This window comes from Galeopterus variegatus, unplaced genomic scaffold (assembly GCF_000696425.1).
Source record: "Galeopterus variegatus unplaced genomic scaffold, G_variegatus-3.0.2 Scaffold6252, whole genome shotgun sequence".
NCBI classification, from domain to species: Eukaryota; Metazoa; Chordata; class Mammalia; order Dermoptera; family Cynocephalidae; genus Galeopterus; species Galeopterus variegatus.
The window spans coordinates 110,426-131,527 of NW_007732363.1; the positions used below are offsets into that span (position 1 = coordinate 110,426).

The following is a 21,102-nucleotide window of genomic DNA, read 5'->3' on the forward strand; positions in this document are numbered from 1 at the left end:
AACCTAATCCATTCTCAAAGGAGCCTAAATTATGGGATTTCCTGGTGACATAGTCACTGACATTCACAAGGACCATGAAAACATTTAACAAAAAATTAGGGGATTTAAAAAAAAAAGTTGTATGATATGATCACTTTTTGACCTGTCCCCACCCACGCTGGACCTAGTCTTGGTCAGATACAAAGAAGAGCAGACCCATAGATGGACCTGGGCTCTATCTCACACCTAACCACAGAACCGGCACAGACTTGACCTATAAGGAAGGCTTCTACCTCAGTTTACATGTCTGTTGCAATGGGGAGGTGCCTNCTTGACCTATAAGGAAGGCTTCTACCTCAGTTTACATGTCTGTTGCAATGGGGAGGTGCCTCGGGTGGAAGCAATGTGGTCAGAGGTCTTAGACAAGACCAGGGTGGCCAGGAGACTTGAAGGCCTGGGGTCTGTTGGGTTGGGGTGGGAACCCCTCAGGAGAGTCTGCAAAGTGCTGTAGAGAAATTGTAGAAGGCATCTTGAAGATCACATAGTTCAACCACCTCATTTTACAGACAAGAAAGTAAAGGTTGCAGAAGTTAAATGATTGGCCCAAGTTCAGAAAACCAAAGAGAAGCAGGGGAGAGGCAATGGGGCAGGACTGAACACAGGGCAGTGGGAAGCCCCTGGCCCCCAAGCAGAGGGTGGCATGAGGAAAGGAGGCTTCAAGAAAGTAGACCTGGGATCAAGAAGGATCATGGTGGAGAACAGCAAAAGTCAAGGAGACCCAGACACCACCCAGGTTGGGGGTCTTCATAACAGAGGACAAGGTGGGAGGAGTGGAGATTGAATGACTTCAGGACTGGGCGGATAAAGGGCATGGACTAAACTTCAGAGATGGGGCAACTGGTCAAATGGTGGTTACGTCTGCTGGAGAGCGGGGAGTGGAAAAAGTAGCAGGTGACTCAGGCTCGGAGGCTGGACTGCTAACTGGAGGGTGGGGACATTCCTGGGGAAATGAGGCTGGAACAGCCTCCGGCGTGCTGAGATCCAGGAGCCAGCCAGACCACCAAAAGGAGAAATCCTGCAGCCAGCAAAGGCTGCCCTGGATCTTTAGGAACAAGAGGACCCCCACCCCCGAACCTCATGCCAGGGTGAGCCCTGAAGTCTCCAGCTCCAGGGCTTGCCTCTTGCTCTTACCTTCCTTTTTCTCAAATCCTCTGGTTACATATTCTCCAATATCTGCTCCCAAGCTCTGATCCTTTTTTATTAATCTGGATTACTAACCTTGACCATTACCATTTGATGCTTGATTCCATGTGCACATGGAGTTCAGTGATACCAGCATTTCTGAGTGAGAACGAGACACCCTCCAGCCCAGCCTGACCCAAGGACCCTTCCTGAGAAAGTTCACTCCACAGCGTCCTCCATGGTGACACCCCCCATAGTTCTCCCTGAGCTGCAGACTTATTTTTCCAGTTGCCTGTTGGACCTTTCTACCTAGATATCTCAAAAGGAGCTTCGACTCAACATGCCCCCAATGGAATTAATTATCTTAAGCTGCACGTCTTCTTCCATTCCCCTTGTTTTTCTAATAGCCTCTCCCCCAGCCTCCACGGTCCTGGAAGTCTGCTATTTCATATGCCCACTGCTTGTCTCCTTTCCCACAACCTGTCTTAGTCCGGGGCCTCTGCAGTTCTGTCCTGGACTGCTGCAAATGGTCTCTGTCCCTTCCTCTCTCTCTCCTTCATGCTGAAGATTGGTCTTTCTCAGATGTCTTGCTGAGGCAGCTCTTCATTTTCTTAAGGATGAAAGCCAACCTCCTTAGCACAACGTGCACATTCCTTCAGGAGTTGTGGACCTTGTCTCGTTCCCCTCCCTGGCTGGCACTAGAACTTCCCCACGCTAGCTACTAGCAGCTCCACGACTACCTCCAGCGTCCAGCTCATTCCTCCCTCTGCACTGTTTTTCTTGCTCTGTTCCTTCTGAGAAGGCACAGCTCCTCTTGTCTGCCTGGAAAACTAATACTTATCCATCCAGTGGCTTCTCCTTAGGGAAACACCTCCCTACCTTGGCCTCACCAGCTGGAGTTAAGTGCTTCCTCTCTGTGTCGTTGTAGGACTCCAGGGGCACCCTCTGACATGGCATTTACTGCAGTGTTAAAAGCACTGGCTCACCTGTCTGTCCTGTGTTTTGTCTTCCTCATCTCAGCATCAGGCACAATGTCTGGGATGGGTTATGAGCTTAATAAGTGACGGTCAAAGCAAGAGAATGAGTGAAGAGATGAGTGTGGAGTTTCAGCAGCGCTCTGCCACCATGCCCACCCCAGAGTGAAGGGTCAGCTCCCAGTGCTCAGCAGAGTCTGACTCAGGACTAACCCACCCTCTGTGGACTAGCTGCACCAGGATTGAGGAAACAGATTCTGCTAAACTGCATAATGACTGGGATAGCAGTAGTGATTAGAATCAGAATGGAACCTAGAGATTCATTAGGCCACCTTTTCATTTTAGGGACAAGGCTTAGAGGGCCATGCAACCAGGTCAAGTTCTCATGACCAAATAATGAGAAAACCACTGGAACACGGATCCAATCTAAAGTTCATTGGTCTTTCCCATACAAACCTTCTGCTTGCTGCAAATTGGTGGACTAATTCTTTTACTTAATATTTTTTTCTGGTTACAAAACAAATGTTCATTATAGAAAATTATAAATAGATTATATAGGCTCATTGTAGAAAATATACAGGGAAAAACAAAGAGAAGAAAATAGGAACCACTTGTGGACTCTCCACCAGACAGACAATTAGTTCCTTCAGTTTGGCTTTGTGAATTGCAAGGAACAGAAATCCCCTCAAGGTGGCTGAAACCAAGGGGCTTTGAGGCGGGGACACAGGTGGAGTAACAGAGAATCCCACGGAAATCTTAGAACATGTCTCAGGACTGGTCCTTAATGAGGCTGGAGTGGGGAGTGGCTTTGGATTCAAAGAATATCTAGAGATCCAAGAACCAATAGCTCAAAATCTCTACTTTGGAGCCCACTGCTCACATGACTCAGCTCTCTCCACGTATCTGCTACTTTATGTCCTGCCACTGTTCCCTGAACACTTTTCAAGTGTCTGAGTTTAAACACTGAGAGACAGACTCACACTGGCCCAGCTCATCTTTTCAATAGTCCCCAGGTCGATGGACATCTTTTACCCCTCGCCCAGTCAGCTGCGGGCAAGAGTCAAGGGCACTTGGCCAGCCTCTTGTGGCATAGGAGGAAGGAACGCTGGCATAAATAATAACAATAATAATGATGACAGCATGCATGGAGCACCTCTATGTGCCTTGTACTGCTCAAAATAGTGGACACACAGTATAGCATTTGCTTTACTTTTCACTCTGTGAGGTAGGCACTGTGTTGATCAGCACTTCGCGGTTGGGGAGATTAAATACTGTCAGCCATACAACTGTGTGCCTGTACTCCACCACCCGAGGAAAAAAGGCAGTACACGTGCAACGCTTCCATCTCCTGTCCTTCTCTCTCCCCATCAGTCCCCTTCCTGCAGAGGCCCGGTGCTCTCATGCAAGTGTTCCACGTTCCCAGATAATCCCTAGTCCTCCTCCCTTCCCCCACCCGTCCAGATCCTGCTCCACGCACTTCACCTGGTGAGCCCTGAAGTCTCCAGCTCTCCTCCCCTCCCCTCACCTGGCCCCACAGAAGCCTGGTTTAGCTGTTTTGATGTCTGGGGCCTGCCATTAGTAGAGGGGTTTTTCCTCCAGGGTATACTCTGTGTTCTTCTGGACATTATGAAATAAAATTTCAGAAGACCAAGAGTGAGAGTTTTCAAAGGGTTTCACAGGCTCTGTAGTCTCAATTCCTATACAAAGCATCCAAGTACATCTTCCTCCCAGTACTGATGGTCAGAGGTGAACCGAGGGGAGCCCAGGACACAGATTATGTGTTCAAATCTCTCAGCACACTGTCTGTGATTCTGTTGGAAATTTCCACAATGGACACACCTCAGGTCATCAGAAATAATGAGTTGATTGTTGGCTGTGTCAACATCCAAGATCTCATCTACTTGGAACTTTAGCATCCTTGGGTTCAGCTGTAGAACTGCTGTCAGCTGAGGCTCCAGTTCCTTTATTTTGGAAACCATGTTCTCCAGCTGGTAATTGGGCCAGATGTCCTTCTCCTGCGTGTCCTCAGAGCACAAGGGGCACAATAAAACTTCCCCATCAGGTTCCTGTGCAATGGAACTGATACACTGGAGGCAGCAGGCACACCCACAATTTAGGTTCACGGGTTTTTCAAGATGAGACAGGCAGATGAGACATCCGCCTGCTGCTTTAAATTGTTCAGCCATGGCCACTGTCTCTCCTCCCACTAGGTTCTTCCACTAACAGCTTGGTTGTTAAAGGGGACACTATTAATCATCCAATAATCCTGAATCTGAAGATGGCAGTCCTCTGCTGATGACCAGTAAAGGAAGACCACAGTCTAGCCTATACCCTAGAGCTGAGCCCCTGAAAGGAATAACTGGTCTACCTTTCTGTTTCTTTCTGTAGAGCCAAATTATGGGCAGTATGAAATGAGATTACAAACTTCTTTTCCCTTATTTGGCAACAAAAGAAATGAGTTTCTCCCTAATCTCTATATCTTAAAAAGGTGCAGTAAACAAGATCTTTAAACAGAGGAACTTTAAGCAAGGAACTAGCAGGTGTTACTCTAAGTACAGATACAAATGGACATGGTGCTTAAGAACAGAAGTCTAAAATCTGTTATTGCCTGTTTTCTTAGGATGAAAACACTCACGTGGAAGAACCAGCAGTCATAAGCACCTTTGGGGATTTTCCTCAGCAGCCCCCATAACACTGTTGTAAAATTAACAGTAATTAGGATTATTGCTTAAACGTCCTGTCATTTATATCTAATTACCATTTACTACAATAAAAATTATCATGAAATACATGTCAGATTCACTTTGTTGAAGACTTCATTTAATTACAATCTTTAATTTCTGTAGATTTTTTTCTTAGTAGTTTACTGCTTGCCTGTTCTATATGGTTGCTTAGGAGGGGACTGCACATGGAGTGGGGTGGGCTCCAGTCTCCTTATGAGAGAGACCCCTAATAGGACTGTGTCTTGGGCATGGGGTGGGGGGCACCGTGCAGCATCCTGAACACAGTGATGATCCTGGGGGAGCCGGTGATGCTTCGAGCTCAATCGTGCCCCACTGGGCCTCGATTGGGTGCGGTGTGGACAAGGTAAGGTGAGCTAGCAGGGGGTGGACAAGGTAAGGCGAGCCAGCAGGACCACACCCTCGTGGGCCAGGGCGGTCTCTCAGGTAGGGCTCTGGGACCACGCTGGAATCCCCTGGGCATGGCCAGGAGGTCAGCCTTCCACCGACGACACAGTTTAACACCGGGGTTCATACTGGGTGTCCTGTGGTCCCCTCCCATGTAAGGCCTCACACCCCCTTGGCTGCTCTGTAACCACCCTCCCCGCACCCGTCCCGAGCATCCCTATAGCCCACCTGGACGGCTTCTGCGGCTTCTTCCTCTCTCCATCCCGTGTCCATCAACATTTACCTTTTTTTGTTCAATTCCTTTCCAGCCCCATTCTTTGCTTTCTGAGGTGACAATGGCCTCTTGGAATAAATCAGGTTCATGCTGATATATTATGAGTATAATTAAATACCAGTAATCCATTTCACGAGATTTCAATTTGGCAAGCATTGATGGAGTAATACCATGTACTGAGCCCTAGAGAAAAATCAAACAAAATCTAGCCTCTCAAGTCTTTATACAGCTAGCACATTTTGTTTTGGTTTGTTTTGTTTTTAGCTCTCATGGGTGAGGACGCGCAGTATTCCTCTTTCTATGCCTGGCTCATTTCACTCAACAGAATTTTCTCTAAGTTAATCCACATTGCCGCAAATGATAAAATTTCATTCTTTTTTATGGCAGAGTAATATTCCACTGTGTATAGATACCACAGCTAACACAGTTTTTCCTCAAAGGAGATGTTTTTAGGTGGCACCATGATGAGATTTTTAAAATTTGAATAATGGTTTATGTTAACGTGCACTAAGACTGTAACAAGCATATCAAATCTGTGGTTTTTGATTACTATTGTTTAGAATATGGGTAAAGAAAATAGTATGTAAAATAAGCGAGGCCGTTTAAAGAAAAATATTAAATAAATAACAGAGAAATGACAAAATCTGTGCAAATGTTTGGCTCATGGCTAATTTTTAGGAAGCAGGAACTCAGGAGGAGAAGAAGAAATGTATCCAAAAGACACATGCTCCTCCTAACGCGGACACAGTGAGGGGGAAATTACTTCTGGCTTGGGAGACAAAGAAGGCTTCATGGAGGAGGTGGCATTTGAAATGGGGCTTGAAGGACGGCTAGGAGCTCTTCCATGGTTGTGCAAAGTAGAGGCCACTCCACGTGGAGGAAACAGCAGATGCCAATTGTTCAAACTAAACTTTGACCTGAGAAAGCCTTCATACTCTGCAACCTAACTTGGCACATAAACAAACTGAAACCTAATTTAGAGGTGTGCTTCTGTGACAGTAGCTGGGTCTCAGCCAATCACAGCAGCCACACTGCAACCACACGCAGGTGGCCAGCTGTTCAAATGGTGTTCAGGTAAGGCAAGCGCCACGCTGTAACCAGCCCAGCTGTTTCTGCACCTCACATCCTTCTTCTGAGCGTCACTTTCCTTTTTCAATCTACAAGTCTTCACTGACCACGCAGCACAAATAGGCACTCAGCAAAATCTGAATCTGTTTTGATTCTGGAGGCTGCCTGATTTGTAAATCTTTTTTCTTACTTAATTAAATTGTGTTAAATTTAAGTTGTCTAAGGTTTTTCTTTCAATACAGGTACACAAGGGATTGAAGTAAATGCAGTCCTAAAAGCAGAAATGGGACTGATGCTAATCAGTGGGGCTGGAAATGGGTCATGAGGAGTTAAGAATTGGGTTTTGTTCCTTGTGCTTTAGCACAGATCCTGAGGGCAGGGATCTTCACACCGTGGGTGAGATCAGTGGGTTAGGAGATGGATTTACTGGGATATGACTGGGATCTAAAATAATGACAGATGGCAGTTAATATTAGAGAGCATCTTCCAGCATAATAGCATATCATGAAACTTTTGGGTTCTGAATACTGAGTCATGATATGAAATGGGCTGCAGTCAAGAAATTCTGAAACCTGTTGCCCAGTGTGATGAGACTTTCCGGTCATGGTGGAAGCTGGCAGGAGTCTACTTCCAGCCACCTCTCTAGTCAGTGCATACAGGAGTCACCTGTGTAAGTTTACTTTAACCTTCCCCTTGCCCAGGCCGGCCTGGTGGTGCACTGGAGAGTGCGCCGCTTGGGAGCGCGGCGGCACTCCTGCAGAGGGTTCGGATCCCATGTGGAGACTGGTTCCCGCTCACTGGCTGAGTGCGGTGCGGGCGCAACACCGAGGGTTGCAATCCCGTTGCCGGTCCCCGGTATGGGCGCAACACTGAGGGTTGCGATCCAGTTACCGGTCAGTAAAAAAGATAAAAAGGAAAAAAAAAAAAAAAAAACGTTCCCCTTGCCCATCAAACCTTTTTTTCAGTCTGCTAGGATTAAATGAGGAAGTTCTGGTAACTTCAGAGGATGGCACAGATTCATAGGGCATTTCATGGTTGAGGGTGAGTTTTTAACTGATTGTGGCCAGGCTGGTTTTTTGTTTTTGTTTTTTTAAACAGTTTTGGGGGGTATAATTGATATAATAAACTGCACATATTTAATGAGTACAATTGGATGAGTTTAGACATGAGCATACCCCTGTGAAACCATCACCACAGTCAAGGTAATAGATATATCTATTACCTCCAAAAGTTCCCTGTATCCCTTTTGTGTATGTGTGTAGTAAGACCACTTAGCATGAGATCTGTCCTATTAACAAATTTTTAAGTGCATAATACACTATGTTTGACTATAAGCACCATGCAGCACAGCAGAGCTCTAGAACTAATTCGTCTTGCATAACTGAAACTTTATGGGTGTTCCTCAAAAAATTGAAAATAGAACTACCGTAGGATCCAGCCCTAAAGAATTGAAATCAGGATCTCGAAGAGATATCTGCAGTCCCACATTCATAGCTGCGCTATTCACAACAGCCAAGTTGTGGGAACAACCCAGCCTGGGTTTTGATCCCTTGCTAATTGGGTTAACCAGTTTGGGGATCTCAGTTACCCAAGCCATATTGCTTGTGACTGGATTGTTTTTGGCAGGGTGCCACTGAGGCCTGAGGCTCCTCATTGCTGTCTGAGAATAGTGACAGGATCTGAAGCTCCCAGCATGAAGAGTGTGTGGGCTGGTGCAGAGTCCAGGCTGTGCAGATGATGTGGGATGATACCACTTCAAAGTCAGAGGGATGGCCTATGTAGCACATTCGCTGCAGGAAAACAGGCAATGGCAGATATTTTTCATTTGTGTTAGAACATTCAAGAGCCAGGTTGCTCAAGGAGCAGAACATTGGCTTTGGATATAGGAGATGAAGCCATCCGAAGCCACACCACTCACTGCTTTGCTGACAAACAATGGGAAAGAGCCCGGGGAAGACAGTAGGCAGCAGGACCCACCCGGTTGTGAGCTGGTACAAGTTTATCATCAGTGTCTCCAGACTCCTTTCACCTCTGAGGACCTCAAACGTGTTCCTCCACCACCCTAGAGCAGCTCCTTCATATAGTACTCCTCCCTTTCTCGAGGTCTGCTCCCAGGAAAAGTTCTAGAAGTTTCTTTCTCAGTCTGCTGTAAAAGACTGATAATGGCTTACCTTTACCTTTGGAGGGGGTTTTGTATTTTAGCAAGGCTGAATTCCTTAATGCTAAGGAGTGAAGCTTGAGCTGGACTTCCTGGCACCAGTCGGTGGGGACAGCGTCTATAAGGTTAGGGTGCCATCCCTCACCCAGTCAAAGCACAGCTTGGAGTAGCTTGTTATTCCACCTATGCAGACAGTCACGTTTGGTCGGTGCTACTTGGAATTAGATCTTTAAAGCCGAAAAGAACCTGGTCAAATTTCATTGCCTTAGAGATAAATTGAAACCCGAAGGCATGAAGTCACTTCAGTTCAGCTCAGTATATGTTGTCTGAGCACCTACTGCGTGCCAGCCCGCATGCCTGACATAAGAGAAACAGTGACAGATACGACACAGCAACTGCCTTCCATCTGCCCTACCCACACGGCCAATCTATGCACACTCAGGATGGCATTCTCACTTCTGCAGGCAGGTCTGTCATGCAGAGTGGGTAGACAGGCCACCAGTACAGGTGGCTTTGGAAAAGATTCTTTAATTTAATAGAACTGCCAATAATGACTCATAAAGCACACCTGAAGGATACAGTCATTGTCTTGTCCCTGAAATCTTGGGAGATAAAGTTAGATCCAGGAGGCAGAGATTAGGACACAAACCCATGAAGTTTGTAGCTGTAAGTGCCTCTTCATTTATTTGAATTAAACCACCATTTGTTAAGGGCCTATTTTGCCCATTGCTGAGAAGAGTACCAGAGTACGAAGATGAACTAGGACACAAACCCATGAAGTTTGTAGCTGTAAGTGCCTCTTCATTTATTTGAATTAAACCAACATTTGTTAAGGGCCTATTTTGCCCATTGCTGAGAAGAGTACCAGAGTACGAAGATGAACGAGGCTGTTGCTAACATGAGAAAGTCTTAAGGAGAAGCTTGCTGTGATTTTCAAGCTGCAGATCTGGGCCCACTAGTGGGTCATGAAACCAGTTCAGTAGATATAAACACAGCTTAGGGAGAGAAAAAGGAAATAGAATAGAATAAAACAATACACATTGCATACATTAAAGGTAAATATCATTTCACAAAGTGTTACATATATGTATATATATATATAATCTTTAGCATGCATGTAGAAATATGTTTAACAGATTCCTACTGATAGTTGTGACATAAAAGAAAATTTGAAAGTCATGATTTACAGTACATACCATCGGAAAGAGTGATGTTTCAGGCTGATGTGCCTGTAGTAGAACCAGCTAGTATAAGTTAATAGACAGTGTATCAGTTATGTATTGCCACAGTAATGCGGCAAAGCGAATAACCACAAGCCCACAGTGGCACAGAGCAGCAAGCACTGGTGTTCCCCGTGCCACGGAGTCAGCTGCAGAGCTCTGCACATTGTGCTTGGCTGCCTCACACATCTTAAAACAGGTGGGCTACCGGCTGCTCTAAGTGAACTTGGCTGGGGTAACGGGGGCAGTTTGGCTTGCTCCGTGTGTTTCTCATCTTCTGTCAGACTAGCCTGGGCAGGTTCTCATGGCAGTGACATGTGTGAGAGGACATGCCCAATCGTGCAAACACTTTTTAAGCCTCTTTGCATCTTGCTTTCTAATTTTCCATCAACCAAAGTTGCACAGCCAAGCCCGAGTCAGGATGGGAGGGCATTGCAAATTACATAGCAAAGAGTGAGGGCCGTTTTTATAGTTTACCACAAAAGTGAGCAATAATGTTGGATTTGCCTTCCCTTCTCTGATCTTGGTTTCAACATCTGGTGCCTAGAACTCCAGAGGGTATGGTTAGAGCTGTTTTCCCTTTGCAGTCTAACAGAACAGTTACAGGTGTTGAACAAGGCGGTGCCCTAGACTAGAAAGGGGGTACAGACATGAGTGGGGGATCTCCTGGCAAGGCAGAGCTGGGTGGAAGGCAGCCAGGAGAGAGGGTGTGAGGGAACCTTCAGGAGGACCCTGAAAACAACTGGAAACATTCCTGTCCTTCCCAATTCAGTGCTAGGTTCAAGGGAGAAGTTTCAATCAACTTTTTCCAGGAAGAGGATGTTAGTCCCATTTCCAATGTGGAAAGAAGCAAGCTTTCTAGTTGCCACTAAGCGGTGATGTGACCTTAGGCAAATGGCGTATCTTCTCAGGGCTTCAGTTTCCCCACTGTAAAGAAAGGGAGATGACTCTGAGGGCTGTAAAATGCCTTCCAGCTGAGATCTTCTCTGTCTCTTCTTTCCCCACTGCCTCGCCATGGTACATATATGTTGTTAAGGCCCCACGCCTCCCTCGAGTGCACGTAAGAGAGCAAATCCCTCCTGGCATCTTGCCTGCCTAGTGCAATACTGCCTTAGCCTCTCCTTTTTGACACAGGACTACTATGGTTGATCTGTGTACATCTGCAAGATGAGCCTCGCCATACTTACTCAGTAAGGCTGGAAGAGGCACCTCTGTCTCTCTCTCTTTTTTAAAGCCACTAAGAGGCCAGGGAATCTGCCCAAGCAGCTGGAAAAGCAGCAATGTATTCATTTTAGATTAATTTAGAGACGCAAGCTGGGAAACGCTTGGGCTGATCCTTGGAACAAATCTGGATCCTCTCAAAAGCTCACATAAGCTATCCCTGCAGAAGTCTTTAATACTCACTGGGGGAAGGGGAAAGATTTGACTCTTCAAAGGTCACCATTACTTTTAACCATGTAAAAAGAATAACAAAGGAAGAATATCTTCAAGTAAAGAGGAATTTGAGGTTCTCTTTTTAGGGGACCAACACATTGGGTTGAAACAATCCACTCTTGTTTTCAGACTCTCCAGATGAGTAGAAATGTGGACGATGGTAGCATTAGAGGCCTTGAGTCTACACCTCTCTGCCTCTGCTAGTCCGTCCGTCTCATCCTGGGACCTCAGGCACAGGCTGGAGAGCAAAAAGGAGAGCCGGGTTTGAGTGACCTGCAGCCGTATGGATCACCTGTGCTGGGCTCCTGGTTCTGGCATTAATGGCTGTGAGGAGCCAGACAGATTCATTAACTTCTCTGTGCCTCAGTTTCTTGATCTATAAAATGGAAACAATAATAGTCTCTCCCTTACAGAGTTATGAGGATTAATGGACACCTGCATGTAAAATACTCAGCACCTGGCACCACATAAACTCAAAAAAGGTTAGATAGTAGTGGCGCCGCTGCCTAAACCCGCATTAATTATTTTAAAATTGCAGCCTCCTTTCTATTCTTTTGGCTCTTAACATAGCTAAAAAGACAATCTTTTTAAAAGCCTCAGCTTACTGTGGGTTTGAAAGTTCCTGGCACAATCGCCCAAGCTTTTTATTTATTTTATTTTATTTTATTTTTTTGCCCTTCTTCCCCTAGTTATGTGATGACCTTGTCTGCATTTTTTTTCCTTTACACAAGTGCTTTCCCAATCTATGTTCATTGAAGAACTCCCTGTAAACAAACTCCCCCTTTCCCTCTTCATCAGGAGAATCTGCCCTGGAATCCTCTAAATATCAACGCAGAGAACCATCCCCTAAACCTAGAGTTACTTTTGCTTATGAAATCTTAAGACCACTGGATGGTATCATTTTTTTTCCTTTACACAAGTGCTTTCCCAATCTATGTTCATTGAAGAACTCCCTGTAAACAGACTCCGCCTTTCCCTCTTCATCAGGAGAATCTGCCCTGGAATCCTCTAAATATCAACTCAGAGAACCATCCCCTAAACCTCGAGTTACTTTTGCTTATGAAATCTTAAGACCACTGGATGGTATCAGTGTGTTTTCTGAAGCTGTAGAGATAGCCACTCAAGAAACACATTCTCAAAAGAATACTTTATTCGATGAATTAGTCAATTCCCTTGTCGTAGATGTGAAATTATCTCTAAACCACCCTGACAGGGGAGACTCTTGCAGTGAGAAGCAAAGAGATGTCGGGCTGGAACAATAGGAGGGTCCATCTGCAATGCAAATGAGCAACCAGCAGGCATATGAACTCTTATGGGAAAACCACTCTAATCATAAAAACCGCTTGCTTTAGGGAGCCTGCAGTGTAAGGACAAGCAGAATCATAGCTCCGTGAATCCCCTCTAATATGGTATATTAGGGAATTATCCAGGTAGTTTTCTATGAAATTGCATTTGAATGAAACAAAATGCATTGCTGGGCAGTAGATAATATCTTTAAAAATCAAATCCACAATTGCAGATTGAATTATTTATGGTTGTCACTATAGCTATGATAGTTTGGATATAAAATAGTCAGGCTTTACCCTCTGTTTTTATTTGTAGGAAAACAAGTCATTCAAGCTTTTTAGTGATACAATGTGACTGGCTGTCGATGGCAGTTACAAATTTTCAAGCCCTGCCAAGCAGAGGAGTACCCAGAAGGGACATATGTTTTCTCTGCTTTGTGTTCCAAATTTGCCTTAAAAACATGCAATTATGCAAAGGCCTGATTTATATTTTCAAGGAAAAGCACAATAATGGCCCTGTTTTGTAGCTGTGTTTCTCTAAAACGTATTTATATTGCTGCCTTTTCAGAAGAAGTTGGCTAATGATCATTGGATTTTCGCTTTCCGTCATGACATGCGAACATTTGATGAGGTCTGTGAGAATTAAGAACTGTTTTCTTAAGTGCAATGGAAATTTAGTTAACATAGTTTTGTACTGCGAGTCTGACAAATCTTCTGTAGTTACCTTCCATCCATGTCCTGATTTTCGTGGAGGGTGGGATAAGGGGAAGCAGGAGCGTGTGTATGTGGAGCCAGGAAACAAAAATGGGAATGACCAGGAGGATAAAGAGCAGACCCTGGCTGGCACCGACAGCTGCGTTATGTCACGCGTGCATGTCAAAGGTGGGGCGGGGGCGGATGGCATATTTGTTGGGATGCTTCTGGGAGAAGTTGTGAAGGGAGAAAGTGAGGCTTTTGGGTTGTATTTTATGCTGAAATGAAAATTACTATAAAGCCCTTTATAAATTATAGAAAATGATAGAATCGCACTGGCTTTAGATTTCATGCCCTTCATTACCATTATTAATGACGGCTTTTACTTCACTTTCTCAGCAGCATTTCCAGTTAATTTATTGAGAGAAGATGAGTTAGTCTCTTTCGGAATTGGGGAGCCCCCTCCTGGGAGGTAGGGAAATTTATTTGTTGTTTTTTTCTCTCTCAGCAATGGAGTTAGAGAAAGTCGAAAGGTCAATTCCACATAATAAGGTAGTTAGTAGACAAGTAATTATCATGGTATAAAGTTAGGAAATATTGAAGCTAAGGGGAAAAGATATACGGGGGCAGTGGAAAGATGGAAGTTTGCAGAAGGGATAATGCAATATGTTATCAATATGTTTTGTACAAATCTAGAGTCACTTTGTTAGTTTAGGATTATAACTCATGTAATTTAGGACTGATAAAGTATTTATACTGTATATTTAGCTCAGAAAAATACAATGTGGAAAACTGAGAGAATAGCCTGTTTTTTCTGTAATTTTCCAACCTTAAGGAAAATAATTTTCAAATTCTTAAAAAAATTGTTTCTGTCCCCAGAATGCACATGTTGGGTTCAAGATAAGTCACATGTGTGTTCTTAGAGGCATCACCTTCTTGTTAAAGCTCAGACCCAAGTTCATTTTTCTCATATGTGTTGTGTGTGAGCCTGGTACACTCCCATCTGCTTTTTTGGATTCTGGAGAAGGTTTGGTCAAAGAAACTTTTGAATTCCTTCAGTGGTCACGTGTTTTGTCTGTAAGGGAAATGGCCCTTCAGTCTGATGGAATCACCTTTTGCATGTATTTAAATACTATTGAGATCTTTTCCCCAGTCAGTTTTTGAATAAGACCTCTTGGGCTCAGGTCTTCTCAGAAGAGCCCTGCAGTGAAATGTTAAGTAAAAACTTCAGTCTCAGTGTTTTTCCATTCTAGAGCTGGGTTTCCAACTTTGTCCCTCAATGAAAGCCAATTAAAAAGTAATTGTGGGATTGCTCGAGACGAAACTTTTTTTTTTTTTTTTTGTCCTTTTTGAGACCGGCCGCACCGTGCTCAGCCAGTGAGCGCCGTGAGCGCACCGGTCATCCCTATATAGGATCCGAACCCTCGGCGGGAGAGCGCTGCTGCGCTCCTAGCGCCACACTCTCCCGAGTGCGCCACAGGCTCGGCCCAAGACGAAATTTTAAAGGTGCTTCAAGTTCATAAAATCGTGAACCTCCCAATAGCCTTGGTGTCAGTCGGAATTTTATGGGAGGGGCTGCCACCTTGGAGGCTGGTGCACAGAGACTTCAGAAGATGATCCTACGGGAGAAAGGGCCAATTTCCTCCTTTGTTGTCTTCCTCAGGCCTCACAAGTGTGCAAGAACATCTGAGCCTAACATGGCTATACCTGCTGGTGACAGTCTATTTATCCTAAGCCAGAAGTTTGGGGATTTTCATTTATAAAAGCCAAATTGTTGAGACAGTAGCTAAGAGACTACAGGTGAGAAGGAGATTTCCCCTGGTGATCTGTTTATTGAGCTAACGACAGGTGACTAAAAGAGAACCAGTTTCCCTAATACCAAGAGTAGCAAGAGCCTCTGGCCATAGGTTCAGAAAATTTATCCCAGAAAAAGAGCTGTCAGCTCAGTAGCCCAGTCCTCCTCCTGGCTCAGCTCAGGGTGATTTGGGAAGGGGGGCAGAGGATGTGTGAGAGGCAGCTGTAATGCACAGGACCCCGGATGGGGAAGGGAGTCTTGGAATATGACGTGGCAAAGTATTTTCAGTCTCCTTTTTCTCATTTCAGCCCAGTTCCTGGTTATTTTTATTCTTCTTATTTATTTATTTATTTATTTATTTGCTTCCTCTTTCCTCTCCCAAGTCAATGCCTATCCTGTCCTCCCACTACCTCTCCACCTCCTCATTCTTTCCAGCCCTGTCAAGCCAACCCTTCCCCAGATTTGGGTCTGGGGAATCCGCTGAATTAGAGTTGAGACTGGGAGCAGTTATGAGCTGAGCCTCCTGTCTCACTGGCCTCGTAAAGAGAAAAATTATGGGTTTCCAGAAATTGCATTTTATGGGCATTACTGTTAGTATTATATGTTTTTAATTTATTTTCTTTTTGTTTTGATGAGATCGAACATCAGGTGACCCTTGAAGAGCTACAAAACTTAAACGCACTCTTTCAGCTAGGAAGTGACCATGTGAACTTTCAAAATATTCATGTGGGTAATTTGATTCTTTTTTGATGGTTGATTTTTCAGTGAAAAGTACGATCCTTTTAATTTTTGTGAGATAGCAATGAAGAATAAATTCTTTTTAATTGTCACTTCTTAATGGAATTAGAAACACATTGTGAATGCATCAGAGAAATGAACAAAAGAGGTAACGTGTTAGAAGTTGACAGGGTTTAGGTAAGACTAATTAGACATTCAATCCTTTGGACTCTTGCTCCTAGACTAAACAAAATGCAACTATGTTCATAGCTAATTACTCTTTCTTTGCTTTTAGGAGTATGAAAAGAGAGGAAGACAGCTGCTGGGTATGGAAACTTTCAAATGCATAAGGAAGCAGCGTATGAGGTCACAGAATAAAGTAAATGGGTTTTATACATGTTGGATCATTGAAACCACAGTTAAAGATTTAACCATGTGAATCAATTAGGCTTGATGGTCTAGCTACAAGATTACTCTCTGCTCTAAAGGGATTTCTACTAAGACCCATCTGATTTACTGAACTGTTTAGATGGGAAAATATTTTTAAATTACTTAGTGCACTAGGTCAACAAGGTATTGACACACTTTTCTTGAAAAAGAGAGAAAGACTCTTATTAGATTATTTGTATATGTTATTTGATTATTTGTATATGTGTTTTTTCCATAGAGTTTGGGCACTTCCCCACTTCCAACCTGCTGGAATTAAGTATTTTAAACATTCTCTCTACCATTTTGGTTAACCCAGAATATAAAATGTTAATGAATAAGGTTGTACTCAAATCATAAGATAAAATACATATTATAAAGGGAGAAGCTGTTTACGCTGTATTTGTTAAGGTTTCATGATTATGTCTTAAATTACAGGAAAAAAATATTCGAGGTAAAGCTCTACGATCTTGTCCCTGGAGTCTGAACAGAAACATACCCTTGTCACACTGCTGGCTGAGGAAGTCACCAGCTGCCCCTTCCAAGTGCAAACCTCTGGATCTAATGGCTACGGTGGAAGTTTGGGTGTGTTTAGAGTTCCACCTGCTGTGGGAAGGGAACATGAAATAACACCTATTTTTTAAAAACCTCCCTTCCTGTCTCCTGTCTATTCAGGCTGCCATAACGAAACATCTTAGATTGATTGGGTGACTTACAAACAACAGAAATTTATTTCTCACAATTCTGGATGCTGGGAAGTTAGATTAAGGTGCCGGTTCACTTCCTGGTTCATGGCACCTTCTCGCTGTGTCCTCACATGGCGGAAGGGGCAAGGGGTCTCTTTTATAAGGACACTAATCCCACTCATGAGGGCAGAGCCAAAGGCCCCACGTCCTAATACCATCACCTTGGGGATTAGGATTTCAACATATGAATTTTGATGAAACACAAACATTGGGACCATAGCACTTCCATTTATGTAAAACTAAATAAAGAATATCTGTTGGGAAGAAAGAGGCATGTTTTAAATGGATAAATTATTATGTATTTTAACAATAGCCCAGATCTTTTAAACCAATGCAGTCCAATTACCTATAGTTTAGAATGCCTGCCTGCCTAGCCACCTACTCATTCATTCATTCATTCATTCATTCATTCATTCATTCATTTGATATTTACTGGGGCAGCCTTTGTCTTAGCCCCTGTGGTACAAGGTCAGTCAAGACAAGGTCTCTGCCTTGGGCAAGTTCAGAGCTGCCCTAGAGTTTAGCGTGGGTGCCTGCCAGGCAGTCAGGTGAGCCGCCCGCAGGGTCAACCTCGGGCTGAGCTTTGAGGGATGAAGGGAATCGCTCCACAAAGAAGGAGAGAGAGACAATGGCTTCCAGGTAGAGGGGTGGCATCTGCGGAAGCCACTTGTGTGTCTCTTCCACACATCCAGGGAACGTGTGCGAGGCAAGGACAGACATCACATTACCTGGGGCTGTTTGTACTTTGCAGAATCTTACCCAGCACATCACTGAGGAGCCATGAAACTGTTTCTTTGTTCACTTATTTATCAGATAGTTACTGATTTCTGACTGCCCACACTGCCTTAGGATCTTTATATCTTGTATTAATCAGGCTCCAGAATATCAGAACAGCCCTGCTCAGAAGCTATTTTTATTCCTACTTCATAGCTGAAAAGACAGCAGTTTCGAGAATCAGAGTAACTTGCCTGGAGCCCCTCAGCTACTAAGGAATAGATTCGGGAATTAAATTCCAGTCTGACACTAAAGCTCATTATATCAGTGAGGATTAGGTTTAACTGCAGGTGAAAGAAAACCCTCAACTACAAGGTCCAAGCATGGTGGAAGCATTCTCCTCTCTCCTGTGAAGACAGGGGTCAAGTGGCCTCATGAAGTCACCAGGGAGTGGACTCCTGTGGCTGTGCTGCCCACCCCTCGATGCGTGCCTTCCTCTGCATGGCCCAAGGTGGCTGCTGGACTCCAGCCAACAAGTCTTCACTCCAGCCAGCAGGAAGTGGGAAGTGGCAAGGAAAGATTCACATCTTCCTTTTAAAGATAACTCTTAGAAGCTGCCCATGACACCTGCATTTTCAACGTTTTAGTCAGAAATTAATCCCACAGGGCTGGCCATTTAGCTCCGTTGGTTAGAGCTTCGTGTTGTAACACCAAGGTCAGGGGTTCAGATCCCCTTATCGGCCAGCCACCAAAAAAAAGAAAAAAAAATGTTGAAGAAATTAATCCTGCATCATATCTAGCTGCACAGGAGGCAGGTCAATGTGGTCTTCATTCTGGAGCAGCATGACCCAGTTGAAAGTCAGGTGTTCCTTTAGTAAGGAAGCATGGCCAAGGGGAGCAAATGACTCTGCATGTCCTTCCCATGATTCTAGGGCTTCGTGTTTAGTACCTGTAAAAACCAGGAAGCATCTCCTTCACTCTTTCTACAAAATGCCAACTTAGTCAAAATTGAGTGCCCAAAAGGGGAAGGGACACTAAAGAATGCAGCCAGGAAGGGCACAATGAACAGGATAAATGTTTCAGACATAGGTGGCATCTACAGAAACAGTGGTCTCAGCCTAGAAGCATAACAAGCCCTGTTGTTTCTCTGGGAAGCCAAGCAGGTGTCATAACTTCCCTAGAAATGCATAGATGCTCCACCTTTTCATCTGATGGTGGTCTGCAGTTACCTGTGGCATGGAGTTTAGCATTTTGCATTGCATTGCTGGTTTGCTTCTCTGTGACTTCATTGACAGTGAATGCCACATAAATATATCTTTGAGCTCTGAAGCCTCAGCATCTGGCACAGTGCCTGGCATACCATTGGTGCTTACTCTGTTTCTTCAGTGACTGAATCAATGTGTGGAGGCAGTAGTTCAGTGTCCCTCACTGTCCCACACAATCATGTTTTCTGGGCAGAAACATGTTCCTCCTCAGCTCTGGGCTGGATGGAGGAAGCTGGGCTCTCGAAGCACTGCCACAGTGCAGCAGGGCGAGGGAAAGCCCATCTGAAGGCCCATGTCCTCATGGTGCAGCTCTCAATGCTGCCTGGCCCTTGCCTGCTGCTACCTTGTCTGGAGCTCCAGGGTGCCTACGTGTACCCACAGCTCTCCACAACTCTGCTTCATGGTCACAGGGCTGCTCTGGCAGGGGGGTGGGGGGGATAGCCTGAGCTCAGTCTGTAACTGCTGTCATCCTGAGCTTTTCTGTTTTCTCTTCTATCTCTGATCCAAGGCTCTTCTTGAGGCCATACCTTTGGGTTTTTGGTTTGTTTGGACATACATTCAAAAAATGTTTGTTAAACATTGTGTGCATGGTATTGTCTAGTTGCCGTGGTGAAGTCTGGCACTGTCCACCATGCCCAGGAGTATGACGAGTCTCCACTGGAGCATGACTTAGAGAGAACTGGTGCTGAGCTTGGTTCCACAGCCAGGATCTTTCCTCATGGCCCCCACACTGGCTCACCAAGCAGAAACACCCTGATGTCTTGGAGACCGGCATGACCTCACTGTCTTCATTTGTCTGCCATGGCTGTTCAAAGGCAGACACCCTGCATCTTATAAGAGAAAAACTAACACATCACTCCCCAACACAGCCATGTAACCTGACCTACTCTGTTGACACTGCTTTCAACATACATTCATGAAATTATAGAATCTTGGGGTTTGAAAGAACCCTAGAGATTTCATAATACACGACTCCTTCAAAGCTCAAATTCTCTTCTCTGCTAAGCCATGAATCAGCATACGTTTGAATACCTTCAGCTACAGGGAGCTCACCAACTTATAAGGCAGCCCATTTCAAGGTTGGAAAGCTCTAACCTTAGACATTTTTTTCTCTACCAGCTAAAATTGGTCTTTATTGACATTCTATCCATTAGCCCAATTCTGTACTTTTGAGCCACTGTATTAGTTATCCATTGCTCCATAAAAAATTATCAAAAACTTAGGAGCCTAAAATAATACACATTTTATTATCTCACAGTTTTTGCAGGTTAGGAATCCAGACATGGCCTAGCTGGGTCCTCAGAGTGTCTCACAAGGCTGGGGTGTCATCTGAAGGCTTGACTGGGAAAGGATCTGCTTCTAAGCTCACATGGTTCCAAGCTTCCAGGATTCAGTTGCTTGCAGGTTGTTGGACTGAGGGTCTTAGTTCCTTCCTGGCTGTTGAGCAGAGGCTGCCCTTAGTTCCTTGCTATGTGAGCCTTTCTATAGGACAGCTAACAATATGACAGCTGGCTTCATCACAGTCAGCAAGGAAGAGAGTCTGCTACCAAGACAGAAGTTACCATCTCATGCAATCTAATCACATAAGTGACCTCCCCTCAACATTGAGGTATCCTGCCAGCAAGCAAGTTACTCAGGGTGAGGGAATCACACAGGCTATGAGGACCAGGAGGCAGGGATCCTCAAGCCCATCTTATAGTCTTCCTGCTACAGCCACACAGAAGAAATCTACTCTCTCTTCCACAGGATGATCCTTCTAATACTTGAAAGTAATTTTCATGGCTTGCATGTCTTTTTGTCCCGGGCTACACTCAAGTCAGCACCCTCACTATCCTTGTCCTTTGAACCTGCTTTTCTGTTTATCTCAAAGTGGGGCCCCTAAACATAGTCTTGTCTTTTGGCTGAAACTGACCAGGATGGAGTGGGGCTTTCTGGGCACCCCAGCACTGAGGGACACACATCTCCTCCTGCTAGTTAGAGCTTGATTTCAAAAATAAAAGTTCTAGGAGCCCTAGTGTCTAACTAAGGAATAGTTTTGGTGTC

At 44.6% G+C, this 21,102-nt stretch overlaps 1 long non-coding RNA gene across 2 annotated transcripts in view; it reads left to right on the plus strand.

Annotated features, from left to right (window-relative positions):
• Positions 1-13,799: 13,799 nt before the first annotated feature.
• Positions 13,800-21,102, plus strand: part of LOC103606056 — a 9,921-nt gene continuing 2,618 nt past the window's right edge. The window contains exons 1-2 of one of the 2 annotated variants that reach the window (XR_551843.1): positions 13,800-13,868; positions 16,204-16,481. This is a non-coding gene — a long non-coding RNA (uncharacterized LOC103606056). The remainder of the gene's footprint in view (positions 13,869-16,203; positions 16,482-21,102) is intronic. The other variant, XR_551844.1, reaches the window with a different exon arrangement.